The sequence below is a fragment of the Gopherus flavomarginatus genome, chromosome 4 (assembly GCF_025201925.1).
Source record: "Gopherus flavomarginatus isolate rGopFla2 chromosome 4, rGopFla2.mat.asm, whole genome shotgun sequence".
Classification (NCBI taxonomy): domain Eukaryota; kingdom Metazoa; phylum Chordata; order Testudines; family Testudinidae; genus Gopherus; species Gopherus flavomarginatus.
In genome coordinates, this window is record NC_066620.1 from 67,686,880 (window position 1) to 67,703,750 (window position 16,871).

The following is a 16,871-nucleotide window of genomic DNA, read 5'->3' on the forward strand; positions in this document are numbered from 1 at the left end:
TTCATATACATCCTTCCCTGGAGATACAAAACCACACCCATTCACTCTCACACACACTGCCAGCAGAAATTGATCCAATCTCAGTTCTATTCAACTCCTGCGTCTCTAGGTAGACACATGGCCACTTGTACTAACCTGAGCAGAACTCAGTCAATACACACAAAGATCTCAGATGCCTGGTAACCCCTGCCTAACTGCAGTTCTGCAAACTTGACTACTGTCTTTACAAGTTTTTCATTGTGATGTTACTTTGTTACTGCTAAATATATTTTTTTACATAATTTATTTTGAAAAATTCACTTTCAGAACTCTTCTTTTACAAAAACTTTTCATTCCCAGATACAGAAGGAAATTCTTTTGTAGCTATATTTGGGACTCCAGTTGTCAAATTAAAATAATTTTGTTCTTGGGGAAAAAGAAAAAAAGAAGAAACACCTCTGCCTAAGGTGATCCCTTCTCACAGAACCCCACCTTGCTGGATAGAGTTACAAACAAGCCCTGGCTCTCTAGCCAGACAACTGCTGCTCCTGCCCCTCAACTGAAGCCCTGCTCCCATGTTAGGAAACCATTTCAAAGGGGAAAGCAATAAGAATGAACCCCAAGACGACACAAGTGGCCAGCATCCCCAAGCAGCCAGCATCCCCAAGCAGCACAGGTTTAGCTGACTCTCACATACTCTACCTTTCTGTTTCTTTTCTTTAAACTCAAAGAAGAAGAATCACCAGCCCACTTTGTCTATCAAAGCACTCAAGCCCAGCGCTGTGGGCAGCTATAGAGCTTAGTGGTCAGTGCTCTCACTACCAGACTGGAGACCTGGGTTGGAATCTCAGCTTCATCTCATGCCAAGGGCTCAGCATTTAACAGACAGGAAACACATCCTTCAATACCAGCATTGTGGTGAGCATATGGTGCATGTGACACTCTTCAGCAACACCCACCCATAGGCTCCAAATGGAATCTTAGCCAGTGGTCATTAGCATGTAGGCTGGTGGCAGCAGCTATGCAAGGGGATTTTAGGAAGGGCTGGGATTTTGTAACATGCATAGGGCAAAACCAGTGAAACTAGACCACAGAGAGATACAGCAGAAGAGATATTCCCTTCTGCTCCTCAGCTACTGAAGGGCAGGATGAAGGGGGGCCGAGGAGAAGAGCAGTATCACTTCCCAGCTAGAACTGAGACCCAACAGCATTGCAGCAATAGGACTGTATCCTGGCACTGGGTAGAACAGTACCCCTCCCTAGTCCCAGGGAATTCACGGAAGAGCAGCAGAGATGATTATGTGGCTGAAGAGCTGTATTCACAAAGGGACATACCTGTAGAGTTTAGAAAGGGGGAGTGAGGACCACTATCTACAACCACTGGAAGGGTGCAAAGGAGTCTAGTGTGCCACCAGGGTTTAGCCAGGAGAAAGCAACTCTAGGGAGCCATGAAGGTCCACCAGGCTGTGAAACTAAGATTTCAAGGCCCTGGGGTGGCAAATCCCCAAACTGAGCCCCCCTCAATGGAGGGACTAAGGACCTGATTTACTAAAGGTATTTAGGCACAAAAAGGTACAGATAGGCAACTCATGGGATTTACAGTAGTACCTAAACTGGTTAGACACCTAACTCCCATGGGATTTAGGCACCTCACCAGGTTAGGCACTTTCGTAAACCCCACTAGGCACCTAATACCTTGTAAACCTGGCCCTGAGAAGGCACAGGGAACAGAAGGAAGTGCTTCTCCAACTCCAACCACGCATGCGCCCCACATATCCAGCTCAGGCTCAATGGCGAGGAAGGAAGCCCCTTTCTACTCAGACAATTTGCCGAGTGCTATCCCCACACAACTCACCCAAGTTCCCCCAAGTCTCAACAATGCAGCGTGCAATGGCTGCAGCTCTCCCAGCATACAGATCTTCCTGCTTCCAGGAATAGGTGGTGTCTTTGCAGCTTCCCCTCCCCCTCCCCCAACCCACACATATACTTTGTATGTTTAACGCTGTCTCCTGGTACAGCCCTCATCCTGCCATGGGTGGGCGGGTAAGTGGGGGAAAAAGGCCTTTTATAATTGTAGTGTTGCAATCTGCCAGACCAGCCAGGCGGCCTGTTCCCGCCTGCACTATATTAAATACCTTATAACTGATTACACCCCCATGGGGCATGATTAGCAGTCTCCAGAGAACAAAGTCTACTTTCAGAAGAATAAGAACAGACACGTACAGCTAACTTACTACACAGCTGGTGAGGGGAGCAAACAGTGAGCGCTTAACTCCACTGAATCCCCTATTACTCCTCTCCCTCTCTCACAGAGCTATAAACACTAGCCAGTGTGAGGTTTCCACTGCACTGGATTATTCTCTTCAGTTATACTGGAAGATTCAGGAGATATAGTCTCACACAAGCAACCTGCTGCCTGTGGAACAGAGTCCAAACCCTAGGGACAAATAGCCTCAAGACAAGTTTTTTGAGTGTGCTAAGGTTAAACTTGTAGCTCTGAGTGGAGAGAAGATAAATCCTTTGCACTGATTTCCAGGGTGGGGGAGGGGTCAATTCCACCAACAGCAACAAGCGAACCAAGAGAGCTAGAAATATGATCGTACAGCCACACCGCTCTGTAGCCACATTATGTACCTGGAGGGTTCTGTATAAAGAATCTGATTTAGTCCTTTGAATTAACAGCCATCCAGACCTAAAAATTCTGTGGCTTCGGGCTACTCTCCCACAGAGATGGATTTTAGGGATCCCGAAAGATGGTAACACCTACCTACCTCTTATATAGCACTTTTCATCTACAGAGCTCAAAGCACTTTACAAAGGAGATCAGTAGCACGACCCTCATTTTTACAAATGGGAAAACGAAGGTGCAAGAAGGTGAAATGACTTGTCCAAGGTCAGCCAGCAGGTCAGTGGCAGAGCCAGGAACAGAGCGCAGGTGACCTGAGTCCCAGTCCAGTTCTCTATCCACTAGACCACCCTGTTTCCCTTGTTCTTGGGTGGCCATAACATAAACAGCCCGCAATATATTTGACACTAATTGACCTCAGTCTCAGCAGAGGTGCCAAGGATCAAGTGGACACTGGAGAATGAACACCTTCACCGAAAGAAGCTAGAGAAATAGAGGGGAACCCTCAGTACTCTGACAAGGACATGAAGAGCCCTGCATCCCCAAAACCAATGTATCAGCGCAAACCTAAGGACGCAAAGACAGCATGAAGCTGTTCAGCCCTTTTTCTAGACCCGGATGCATCTAGGTGTTGCAGTACCTCACACTGCTTATCTGCAGGCCCCAAGCATGGCCAGATCAGATAGGAAATGTCAATGAATGACAGCTGAGTTTAAAAAAAAAAAAAAAACTAATTGAGGGGGGAACATTCCTACTCCAGAGAGAGGCATCTGTACAGCGGCTCAATAAAACAGACTGAGAGGCTGTCTGCAAAGCGATGGAATTAGAAAAACTATTTGCTTACTAGCTTCCAGAACCCATCTGTCTTGCCCTTGTCCATGACTCCTGCTTTGCCTGATGTGTGCAATGACACAGAGTGGTGTAGTCTGGAGGCACTGGTACATGGTTGTTATGTTTGAAGGATGCAAGAAACTTGCTGAAAAACATTCTACATGGATTCTCAAGCCAAACAACCTACAGAAAGATTTGCTCATGGAGACACTAATCTAGCTACAACTAACATACTAATATCTGACATGTGCACAGTATGTCTGAACATAATGGCTGGTCTCATTTAGACTGTAAGGTCGGAGTATTCGGTAACACCTAGAGACACCAACTAACACCACAGCTTCATTGTGCAAGATGTGTACAAACAGCATGGAAACACATTCACAGTTTTGAAACATCTCACTTTTAGGGTCTGAAGGGGGAATTCACCATAAATAATCCCCTCTCCCACAAGTTAGTCATTAGAAACATACTGAGGTGATTCACTACCACTCTTTCAATACCCAAGACAGCATGAAAGAAATAGAACTCAATTCTATTTAGGTTCTTATGGTGCATCTATCACTGAGGCACCTTTAGCATTACAATTCAACGCTTTCTGAAACCTGCAAGATAGTTGTGAAGCTCTGGGTGGCATCACACAATATCCAGTTCTGATGAAGTTCAGCAATCCCAGAGAAACTGTCCCGTGGCCAGGCTGTAAAAAAAAGCCCTGAGAGTAGCCTTTACATTCTCTCAGCTCCTCTGTGGCAGGAATGGCTGATCTGCATTCTGCCTAATAACACAATTGATTGGTTACATTTAGCAGCTAATCTCCCCACTATGCAGGGCAGCCATCAATCAGGTATTCCACCTTAGCTGGTGAGTAGCAAGCAGGGTAGCACATAGCTACCCTGACAGCCTGAAACACCACCACTTCCCTTTCCCTGCCCCTCGGCCTATCCCGAGCCAATAGCAGGGTGGATTGATTTAAACCACCACATGGAAAGGCTTGAATTAAATCTATTTTAACCAACTTTTCCATTTGTGCCTCAGATATTTCCTAAACAAAGGTGCATTCTCATTGACATAACCATTAAAACACACTGATTTACAACTAAATAGAGCCTTCACACAAGATTTGTACATCTTTTTGCTATCTTGGAGGGTACACTATAACTACATACATATTTAAGCAATTATATAGCTTCATATTTTCAGGTTCCTATTAACTGTACATTTTTAGTATACTAGAAAATGGTGAATATGTGGCTTATTTACCAGATAATTAACTTTTAGCTCATAACTGGAATTTAATTAATTACACAAAACAGCATATCAAATTTATTTTTATTAAACAAAACAGACTTAAAGTTTTGGATACATAAACTTCCAATCAAAACATGATTTACATTTACAACTAAATTCTTTATTAAACAGAAAGATTAATTGTAGTAACTAAATTCAACTAATTATTTCAGGTCAGCGTAGGAAAACTTTCAAATATGCCTTAGTGAATGTGACTGGAGCTTACTTTCCTAAGTCTCTTGAAAATGAGAGTCTCCTAAGTTATTTAGATTGTCTTTCAACATTTAAAACTAGTAGAGCTCATCTCCTTCCTTCTCCTTTCTATTCATAGACTGGAAGAGAAAGACAAGCTTTCCTGTTTTTTCAACTCCCAGTTGATTTCTCGACCTTGAATGAACTAGTGCAAGTGAAAAAAATATTCCCTCTGGGCCTGCAGAAAAGGCTACTGCTGTCAATAGCTGGTTTAGCACTTCAACAAACTCTGGTTGGTTGGTTCCAGGTGCTTAGCTAGTGACTTCCACCAGTTCTGTGGCATGACTTTCTTTAAACTGAAAACTGAGCCAGTCAAAGCTTAGGTAGGGAGCAGCTGTAAAAATAGGAGTATACATAGGTGTCGACTCTGTGGGTGCTATGGGGCTGGAGCACCCACAGGGGAAAAAAATGGTGGGTGCTGAGCACCCACCAGCAGCCCCCCCCATCAGCTTCCCCTCACCCCCGTGTTTGCCACCCCCCGGCAGGCCCCGCTGATCAGCACCTCCCCCTCCTTCCCCTATGCCTCCCACCTGTCATGATCAGCTGTTTCACAGCATGGAGGAGACTTTGGGAGAGAGGGGGAGGAGCGAGGGCATGGTGCATTGGGGAACAGGGCAGAATGTGGCAGGAAGGGGATGGAATGGGGCCTTGAAGGAAGGGGTGGAGTAGGGGTGGGGCCTATGGCAGAGCCAGGGGCAAGCACCCCCTGGCACATTAGAAAGTCAGCACCTGTGAGAGTAGAAGACCGCCCATCTGGGCTCAGTGGATGATCCTGATGAGATATATGATGGTGTCTCTTGAAGTCAGAGGTCAGGTTCCAAAGGCTGTGATGACTTTGCCAGTCTCTTGCACCCAGTAACACAACTCCTGGGGCCCACACAGGATCAAGTTCTTAATACAGTACATGACCTATTGTGCCATATTTATAAAGCTTTATAACCTCAAAAGTTAGACTTTTCCCCCAACTGTTTCTTTATACAGAAAAAACAGCTTTTAACTCAATGTTTTTGACAGAGGGTCAATAGATTTTTTTTTTAATATTTTAAGAGATTAGAAGTTTAGACCTATATTTTGTATTAAATTCAGATGTCATTTTAAACAGTTTTTTTAAATTATTTAAATAATAAAATGAAAAAAAATCTGATTTAAATAAAATATCTGATTTGATTTTTTTGAACGCTGATGTTTATCCACCCTGGCTAACCGCCTTCCCCTTGAAGAGAAGCACTCTTGCACTCCACTCTCTTCACTACCAGCATTCAACACCAGGGCAGCAGACCCTAATTTAGCCCAGCACGAGCCCTCTGCAAACTGTTAATCCCCGTGCACAGCTGTTTCTCAAATATACTGGCATAAGCAAACCATAAACGATTTATGGCGCGTGGCAGGAAGATTCCTGGCTCCCTGCGTGGGCGGGGTTTTGGTAAAAGATCATGCTTGGGCTAATGTTTATATTGCGAGTTGTCAGTCTAGCAATAAATCATGGTAACAGAGCTCTCCCCACCCAGCTGGCACCCTGACTACAGTGAATCCTATTAGAGCCATTTCAGACATACCTGGGAGGATTTTTTTTTTTTTTTTTTTTTAAACACAGAAGCACCAACAAGTCAGGGAAAAATTGGTACATTTATAAACACAATCTATAAGAATTCCATAGTCCTGCAGGCTGGGTTTATTTTCAGGAATCAACCCTGCCTGGTGCAAAAGGCTTCCTCAAATTACATTCCCAACTGGCTGCAAGTGATCAGACCTAGTACATACATAAACACCTCCTGCAAGCACAGTGCTTTACTAGTAATGAAGAATTACAGTCAATGAGACCCTTCTGAGCAAAGCTAGTTTTCAGGAACTTACATAGCTGAACAGAGGACCCCTGGAAAGTTGAGTTATGAATATGGGGGCATAAAATACATTTTTCATATATTAGTCACGCAGACACTTTCTGCTTAGGATGCTCGAACAGTTTAAAGGGACATTGTCAATTTGAAAATCACACTGATCTAATACTGTTGCTCAAAACAGCTCAGATTTAAAATATTTTTTTAAAAAAGGACAAAGATTTAAAACCACAAACCAGCAGGGAGAATCTGGGACAGCTGAAGCAGCTGCAACTACTTTTAGCCCATTTCATATTGACAGATTTCCAGTTGACAGCATCCCTTTCATTTCTAAAGCTTCCCACTTGGCAGAAACACACAGTCCTTATGAAGGAACGGCAAGGAGGATTTGAAAATAACACTGAGCATGTGCAGCAACACATGCCCAAGCCGCAGGTATGACCAGGAACCATGGAGCACCTACCAAGAGCTGCACATACTAAAACAACAACAAAAAAGTTGGTTGTCTTAACTACTGGCCTAGTGGATGGGGAAGAGGGGGAAGCAATAGACGTGATATATCTTTCTTTTAGTAAGGTTTTTGACACAGTCCCAACATGACAGTCTCATAAGCAAACTAGAAAAACGGGTCTAGATAAAATTACTATAAGGTGGGGTGCATAACTGAAAGACCACACTCACAGTAATTATCAAAGGTTCACTGGCAAAGTGGGGGGGATGCATCACCTGGGGTCTTGCAGGGTTTGCCCTGGATCTGGTACTATTCAATATTTTAATGAATGACTTGGATAATGCAATACAGAATATGCTTAAAAAATCTGCAGAAGACACCAAGCCAAAGGGGCTGCAAACTCTTGGAAAGACAGGATCAGAATTCAAACGACCTTGACAAATTGGAGAATTGGTCTGAAATCAACAAGCTGAAATTCAATAGAGATAAATGAAAAGAACTATACTTAGGAAGGAAAAAATCAAGCGAAAAAATATAAAATTGGGAATAACAGGCTAGGCAGTACTGCTGAGTTATACTGGATCACAAATTAAGTATGAGCCAGCCATGTGATGCAGTTGCGAAAAAGGCTAATATTCTGGGGTGTGTTAATAGATTGGTATATATAAGACATGAGAGGTAACTGTCCTACTCTGCTTGGCACTAGTGTCAACCCCTGTACTGTCCCGTTTTGGGCATTTCACTTTAAGAAGATGTGGACAAATTGGAGAGAGTCCAGAAGAGAGCTATAGAAACAATAAAAGGTTTAGAAAACCTGACTTATGAGGAAAGATTAACAAAACTGGGCATGTTTAGTCTTCAGAAAAGATGGGGGGGAGTAAGGGGGGAGAGGTGTAGGGGGGACCACTTGAGAACAGTTGTCAAATATGTTAAGGGCTGTTATAAAGAGGACAGTGATCAATTGTTCTTCATGTCCATTGAAGGTAGGTCAAGAAGTAACAGGCTTAGTCTGAAGCAAGGGAGATTTGGGTTAGATATTAGGAAATACATTCAAACTATATGGATAAACAAGCACTGGAATGAGGCTTTCAAGGGAAGTTGTAGAATCCCTATCGTAGTCTAACCTGTTCTTAAAAGCTTCCATGCACCTGTCAGGGATGGTCTAACTATATGCTGTCCTGCCTCAGCACAAGGGGTTGGACTCGATGACCTCTAGAGGTCATTTCCAGCCCTACATTTCTATGATTCTAGTCTAATTAACTTGGAAAAACATTTGATCTTCACCAGAAACAAATGCCACAGAGTCAAGTTTGCCTAAGGTTTTATACACGTCCAGGTACAATGCCCCAAAAGACATAAGCAATTCCCCTTCTCTTCTTTTGACTTTAAAGAAAATTCAGTAAGTTACATTAATGCTACATTAGGGCTGAGATTTTACATGTACAACAATTGGAAATTTCATAATTGTGGTTTCTGCAGCACTGTCAGTCAACTTCATTTCATAGATAAATTATAACAAGACAGAACCTGGCCCAAGACGCTGTTGCTGTGCGAACCACAGCTCTAACTATAAGCATAGTTAAACATTGGAATGCTGACCCTTGGGCATTTGAAGTTGTTATATCAATGCATAGCACCGAGCTGCCTCCTCCACCAGCACAAACAAAGTTCCATACTATGAATGAAGTGAAGAAGCCACAGATCGGACCCCAGTGCAGGAACCCATGGCAAGACAGTCTGAGCCCTGCAGGAAGTCCTACTATCTGACTCTGCATCATTTCACTTCTCAACATTATTCACTCAGGATGACACAGACAATTGCTCAGAACTAGCTGGGCAAATCACTAGCCGTTTGTTCACTGCACACGGTTACACATAAATGGCTAATTTTGCCCTAGAATGCATGCATAGTACGCAGTGAAATCCATGGGAGTTGAGTGCACAGATCTCAGACCTAGAATCCATCCTCAGCTCTGGAAATCCTCCCATTTTTCCACAGCCTTTGTAACTGTTTCTGCCATACTCAGACATACACTGCTACCAAATGCTCTCACACACACACTTCCCCACCACAGCCACTTACCAGGACATCTTGCCTTATCAGCCCATCCCTCCTGTCCAATTCAGTCAGCAAGACCACGTGAACAAGCAGCACACAACCACCTTTAGGTCCTCCACACAGATGGAGGTGGATAATGGGACAATGGAAACGCCTTGCAGAGCAAGAAGGCTTTAGCTGGCATAAAAGCATATCAGATTTCACTAGAATGTCCTTAGAGGAATTCCAGCCCCCAGCCAGCAAGGCTTCCAGAACCTCTCAGACTAAAGTCCACTGTAAGCTTGCAACGTGGAGGGGCCAAACTCCACACATTCCTTTTCCTTCTAGCAGCAGCTGAAAGAAACAGAGTGATGGTGTTCCCTAACCATCAAGAGTAAGGAGGCCATACCCATAGTCTAGGGAGGACCCATTCATGGATAAGAGAAAATTAGCTGCTAGAGACTGCACTAAATCCCCAAGATTCCCTCCACAACCTTCTAATACCCTCAAATGTTAGGACCACAAAGAGTGATCTTTAAGGGTGATGATCATAAAGAGGAAGATTTAACAGGCAATGTGACAGGGCAAAGATGTACTTACCTCTGAGGAACTGCCAGGCTGGATCAGACATGGGGTCCATTTGGTTGAGGACGTTGCTTCTGACACTGCCCAGTACTAGATGCTTCAGAAGATGATGCAAGAAAATCATAGTGGGCAGTTATGGAATAACCTTCTTCCTCCTCCTAAGCCTCAGTCATTACAGTTGGTTTATGTGCTGCAGCACAAGGGTGATATTCTCATTTAAAATACATATTTTATTATAATAAAAGTAAATCTCTGGACCTTCTCATTCATTTAAATGTCAGATCCATTCTGAATCCTGGTAATCTCTTAGCCCTAATGCTATTATGTGGTAGTGAGTTTCACAGATCAATTATGCATTGTGTGAAAGTATTTTTTAAACCAGTATGAAATTTGTTGCCTATCAGTTTCATTGAATTTCTCTCCATTTAACTGAAAAATACAGTCAAGCACTTTAAATTCTCAATATGGAGCCTTCCAGGACTCAACACCTAGCACTGGGCAGGGCCAGGAATACAGAGCTGATGCAAGTGATGTGAATAAAGCATTCCAAGTAACTCTTCATTCCCACCCTGGCATTATGGGACTCACACCCCTCTGGGGCTATGCCTTCAGAGCAGTTTGGAAAACCTTAGTGATCCACTAAGCGTAACTTCCAGTAGGACACTCCAGAGTGTATCGTGTTATCACATTAGCAATAAGACAGTACACTGCCATGCTGGCAAACAAGAGAATAGTTTCCAAGTCTAAACAAAAGGAAGGGGTAGAAAGAAGAAGAGGAAATTTGAGTCATGTGTAAAGACACAGCCATACAAGAGAGCATGTGAACAGTGGAAACAAACATACAGATCACAGAGGCTAGGGGGTTTCTTAGAATGCCCTCTTCCTTTAAATAGAACATGGGTGTAACTTGAAATTGCCGTAAAATAGGGCCCACCACTCCGCAGAGAATGCAGGATAGTGGACCACACAAGTTCCTCCTTCATTCTGAGCATCAGGCAAGTCACATCTTAATGTATTTATTTATTTGTAGGTATTTCTATGATGTTCATCTCCAAAGTATCTGAGCACCTCACAGGCACTAATGGAGGTGCTCAACTCCCCAGTGAGGTGGAGTAGTATTAGCCCTATATGTAGCTGAGGAAAGGAGGCAGTGACTCTCACAAGTTCACACAATAAATCTGTGCAGAACCAAAACCAGAACACAGTTCTCCTGTGTCCCAGGCCAGTGCCCTGACCACAAGATCATCCTTCCTCTCAAAATAGTCTGTAAAGATACTTCACCTAAGAAAAGTAACATTCCTCCAATGAAGTTACAGATCTGTCTTGGATAAAATAGCAGACTTTATGCAGGCGGACTGGCTCAGAGAAAGATAGGTTGAACAGACAGCAAGTGTGAAAAATCGGGACGGGGTGGGGGGTAATAGGAGCCTATATAAGAAAAAGATACAAAAAGCGGGACTGTCCCTATAAAATTGGGATATCTGGTCACCCTAGAGAAAGAGGACAGATGATTTCACCTCTGGGGGACTGGCCAAGTTGGCAGAAAACTACATTCACAGCTTTACTGGTCCCTGGATGATATCAGTCTGGGAGAAGGTTCAGTTCACTCCTATCCTTAGTGAAGAGGTATCCACAACATATTTGGCACTAACTGAAGCCTTGCAAATAGTCTGAGTAGAGGCCAAGGATCAAAAGTGTGACCATGACAGCCTGAACTGTCCTATTCAGGCATCTTAATTTTTATTTGAAGTGCAGAATCCACAAAACTTTCAAATGAGGAGATGGGGGCTGGGAGCCACTAACATTAACATATCTGCCCCCTTGAGACAATTCCAGCCTCAGTCCTGCCAACAGGAATACAAGGTATGTCCCCCTTCTTGTGGTTGGCATTCTCCCTTCGCTTCACCCCCAACTCCATCTAAGAACTGACTGTGCCTGTGGGTCTCTTGCATACAGTACAGCAGAAGCAGCAATGGCAGAGGGAACTTGACCAGATTAGGCAATTCTCATCACACACACTACTGACAGCGCTAGGCCTCTGCTGCTGAGGAAGCAATTTGTGGATTGGCTGTGACCCTGCCCTACAGAATTGTCCCATGCAGCAACGTTTGAAGTGTGGAAATAAATGGAGTCCCCACAACAACTTGAAATGCCTTTTCTCTAAAAATGAGTGAGGCATATTAGCAGGATGAGAAGCCCATCTGCTGCTACCCAGGCTGCACCTCATGATACATAATGTCAGTCTCCAGGGCTCTCAAGCACCAAGTTTACTTTGAATAGAGGAGTCTCTGGCCGAGCTTGTGAAGGCCTTACACTCAACTCAGCAACATTTCTGTCTGTCTGTAATGCAGTAACTTTTGAACACTGCATCTGATCAACTCCAACACTTCAAGGAATGTTCTAGGTATCAATGGCCAGAATCCTATTGATTCTGGAGAAAATCGGAAAACCAAATGGGGGACCCATGAAGCCCCAGCCATCAGACTAACAGAGCCACAGCTTCAAGCATCTCTGCAACTGTCTACAGATCAAACTACTGGTTGATAGCAAGCATTAAGACATAATGACAATACGCCCATTTCATATTTGCCTATCCTCCCTGTAGAGTTTAACCTGTTAACACTCAAAATTACATCTCACAGACAGAAAGAAGAATGGTGTAGGGGAAGGGGAAATGGGAGTGCTCACAGAGCTCCTGGTTTGGGGAGGAAATTGAGGTCCCTGATATGGGGAAGGGAGGAATGGGGCACAAAGAACACAAGGTAGAGAGAGACTGGTGAACCCCAGTATGGGGAGAGGGGAACAGGGGCATAGAGCCCCTGGCACAGGAGGCACATGAGAATGGGGGGCATACAGAAACAGTGGCTTGAGGGGATACTCGGAGATCATGGCACATGAGGAAATGGAGGGGAACACAAAACCCCGGCTGTGGGGGTAAGGAGAAAATGTGGGACACTAATGGGCCCAAGCTTGAAGAAGGGGTTGGGAGCTTTGCAGGGAGTCCCCAAAATAGAGGGGACAGGAAGGGGCACACAAGGAGTTTGTGGGGGCAAAAGGAGGGATGCAAGAAGCCTCCAGTGTGTGTAATAATCTCATCTTGCACAAATTATGAAGCATGGGAACTGCTAGTTAGGGCTACTGAGTAAAGCACAATCATGGATTTAGTCGATCCCATTTATTCTGCCATTACTGAGCTGATTGTCTTTACTCAACCGTTTAAAGCACCCATAAGGCAAGGAAGGCCAACTGCCACAATCCTATATTACATGCAGCTCCTGATACCACATACTCTCCAGTGGATAGTATCCATCATGCCAAAGTGCAGTGCATCAGTTACCCACCCTCAGGGCTGGTGCAACCAATTAGGCAAACTAGGCGGCCGCCTAAGGTGCCTAGTGGTTGAGGGTGCCTAGAAGCCCGCTCAGGCGAGGAGGTGGAGTGGAGGTGAGCTAGGGCACAGAGAAGGTCACCCGCAGTAACGGGGGGGTGGGAGGAGGGCACACAGGGGACCCGCTCCCCGCCCCAGATCACTTCCATTCTACCTCCTCCACTGAGCACACAGCCCCGCTCTAAGTCTCCTCCAATAGGTGCCACGAGCCTGGGAGGGGAGGAAAATTAGAGCAGCAGCGGCATGCTCAGTGGAGGAGACCTGGGGTGGGCTCCCCAGGCGGTATTAGCTGCCGTGGAAGGAGGCAGAGTTAGCTTAAGTGGGGGGGGGGGGCAGAGGGGCTCAGCGGGCAGGGTTAGCTGCCACAGAGGGGGGAGGGGCTAGCTGCTGCAGAGCGGGGGGCTCCCCAGGCCAGGTTAGCTCCATGGAGGGGGAGCTTGCAAGGGGGGTTAGCTGCTGCAAGGGGGGGCTCCCCAGGTGTAGGGGGGGTTAGCTGGGGGAGGGGTGGCGCAAGGTGGAAGTTTTGCCTAGGGTGCGAAACTTCCCTGCACTGGCCCTGCCCACTCTGAACACAAGGGGCGGATCCTCAGTGAGAAGCACACCCTTCCCAAACTCCTGGGCCCTTTTACACTCTGTGCCACGCAGGTGCCATTTAGGAAGACAGGAAAAAGATAATAATTCAGGGTTTGAATCTGGAAAAAAGAAAAAGCAACTAGCAGAGAGTCACAACTACTCAGCACAGTATGTAGAAGACTGCAATGCATCTTTGATACAGAGGCAACAGGTCCCAGCAGAAACATCCCTTCTTGATCACCTAAGTGGCTCGATGATATTAAAAATGAAGGTAGCCACAGGCTGCATTGTGGAACTCTATAGGTCACATTTGGCAACCCCGAGTGTGTTCCCAATATATTATATGAGCCACATGGCTGCCTATAAAGAGAGCTAAAAGCAGAGAAGAGACTCCTGATACTGCAGGTTACACCAGTGAGATTAAATGCTGACCGTACACTCTTAATCTGGCATGCACAGAACACTGTTTAGGTACAGGTACCTAAAACTTTCTGTACAGACTGAGTGACAGAAACAGAAAGGAAGTTTACATTGAAAGTGACTCAAGGGGAAAGGGAGTGAGGAAGGGCAGCACAAGTCAAAAAACTACACAAATACTGAACAGCCCCATCCTCTCAACTTGATCTCCACACATTCCTTACCCCGCTGCACGCAAGCTCAGACGTGCACTTGCCTTGGCATTAGGGGATCACCTAAAACATAGATGCAAAGATTTACTGGAAGGAATTACCCAGCAGATTAGGGAATTACTGAAGTTACCTAATATGAGATATCACAATTCTCACAAGAGGCCATATCTGCATTACAGCTGCTACAGCACCATAGCTGCAGCTATGCCACTGCAGCGCCATAGTGTAGACACTTCCTGCACTGACAGGAGGAGTTTTTCCATTAATCTAGCTCCATCTACACTGGGGATTAGGGTGGCTCAACTACGGTGCTCAGGGGTGTGAATCAGGGCTTTGGAGTTGTGATCCAGCTCTGCTCCAACTCCAGGCAAAAACCTGCTGCTCCACGCTCCAGCTCCAGGCTCCGCTCCAAAGCCCTGGTATGACTTGCTAGGCTGATCCACATTTTAAGCTCAGATCAGGTATTCAAGAGATCCTGAGGATCTGTCTGTGCAGTCCAACAGGGTAAAACTTTTTTTTAGTTAGGTAAGGATAGCTCCAGCGCTCCCTGGACCCAGTCCACATCGACTCATTTCAGGAGCTGTACCCACAGCTTCTTCAGTACTGAAAAAGGGGGCTTTAAAGTGCACATTTCATGGGGCACAAAGACCACTAGTACTGCCCTGGTTCAAGTTAAGCTTGTCTGCCTAGTGGCTGCTCTTGAATTCTACAAGAAACTCCTCATCTCTCTTATTAGCACCCTGCAGTTACCATCTCTCCACCTACCATCTCACCTTGGGCCCGCTTTACATAACATAGACCTAATATGACAAGGAGGATGCCCTAGCATGCAGGACCTACAGATGGACCATTTGCTAGGTATGCGTCTCGCACATTTGCACTCTAGGATTTCAGGAATTCAAATATTGAAACTCAGAGTGTGGTCTGATGTAGCATCACCTCATTGCTGGCTTCCTTACCTGCTCTCTGCTGTTTATATCCAAGGGATTCACTTCGTCCTCCTGTGCAGACCCTTTACATCAGCTCTGTCTCTGGACTGATTCTGATTCTGTAAAATACAGATCTGCAGCTTTGAGAAGCTCTGTCAGGCAAGGATCAGTTTTGCCGGGCTGTCTTTTCAGTGGGCTCACTCCAGCTTGCCTCTCTCAGACCTAGTCCATTCCCAGCTCAGAGAAATTCACAGCTCACTCACTCACTCTTTTGCCGATTAATGCAATTTCGGTTGGAAATAATTTTTCCCCTCTTCCATTTACAAATCCCAGTGCCAGTGTTCAACCTTTCACTTCTTTCATACTCAATTGTCTCCCACTCATGCTCTAGACCAGAGCCATATGTGGTTCAGTATCATTTGTTCAGCTCTGCTGTTCTCTAAACTTTCCTTGTTCTTGGGATCTGTTCAGATTCACTAACTTCCTTGCAGAAAGTCTCTTGCATGATGCCTGGTGCCAGGAAGGGTCTCTAGGTTGGTAAAGGATCCTCTCTCCTCCCCAACCAGCTTTGGCACAGATACAGTGTTGTTCCCTCTCCCCTACTCTGACTTCTTCAACATAGTTTGGGTCTTGATCACACAAACTGTCTCAGATTTGCTTCACTTCGTTTCCAATTCAAAAGCCCTCTTGTTGTGGCTATCGCTGTCTCACCCCTAAACACACATAGCTCCCCTGCTTTCACTCCATAAGGATCTGGTTCTGTTCAAACTTTGTTTAGAGCTCTCGCCCACAAGCAGACCCAGTTCAGTTCTGGGATCAGTCTTCCTCGATTTCCAGACTCAACTGGGTTTAAACTGACTCAGTTCTACTGTCTTCCCTTCCAGGGCTCAGTTCCTGACCCATGCACCTCTTCTGCCCCCAATTTAGTTCTGGTCTGGCCTGACCCCTGCAGCCCAAGGGTGACTGTCTGGCTCTGATACAGTTTTTCTCCCTGGGCTCACGTCTCCCCGTTCTGTTCTGATCCGGTTGGGCCCAGTCCCCCAACACCAATGTGACTTTACAGCTAGTTCTGCCTCTTTCCCTCCCCTTTAGCCCGAGGGCGACAAGCTGGGGGCAGAGCCGAACTCCTCCCTTTCTCGCGGGTCCCGGTTCGGTTCTGATCCAGTCGGGGCGCTCCTTGCGCTGGCGGAGCTCTGACCTGACCAGGCTGGGCCCTATCCCAGAGCGGTTCTGACCCAACTCGGACCTGAGCGCTCGGGCCCCGGGCTCGGTTCTGACCTGGCTGGGTTTCCCTCAACCCCCCGGGGTCCCGGTCTGGCTCGGAACCAGTCGGGTTCCGCTCCTCCCGGACTCCCGGGGACTTTACAGCCGGTTCTGACCCGGTTCGGGTCTGTCTCGGGCCCGCCCCAAACTTTGCCCCCGCACGGCCCAGCCTCGCGCGCTCGGCTTAGGCCACCATCTTGCC

The 16,871-nt window shown here is 45.8% G+C and overlaps 1 protein-coding gene across 11 annotated transcripts in view; it reads right to left on the minus strand.

Annotated features, from left to right (window-relative positions):
- The window catches only part of TJAP1 (tight junction associated protein 1), a 51,801-nt gene extending 34,930 nt beyond the window's left edge, over nt 1–16,871 (minus strand). For 4 of the 11 annotated variants that reach the window (XM_050951688.1, XM_050951689.1, XM_050951678.1 and 1 more), the window contains exon 1: nt 15,437–16,871. The gene's annotated coding sequence lies outside the window, so the exon portion shown is untranslated. Of the gene's footprint in view, nt 1–9,902; nt 9,985–11,690; nt 11,709–14,489; nt 14,541–15,436 lie in introns of those variants that run through there. The other 7 variants (XM_050951682.1, XM_050951681.1, XM_050951680.1 and 4 more) reach the window with 5 other exon arrangements.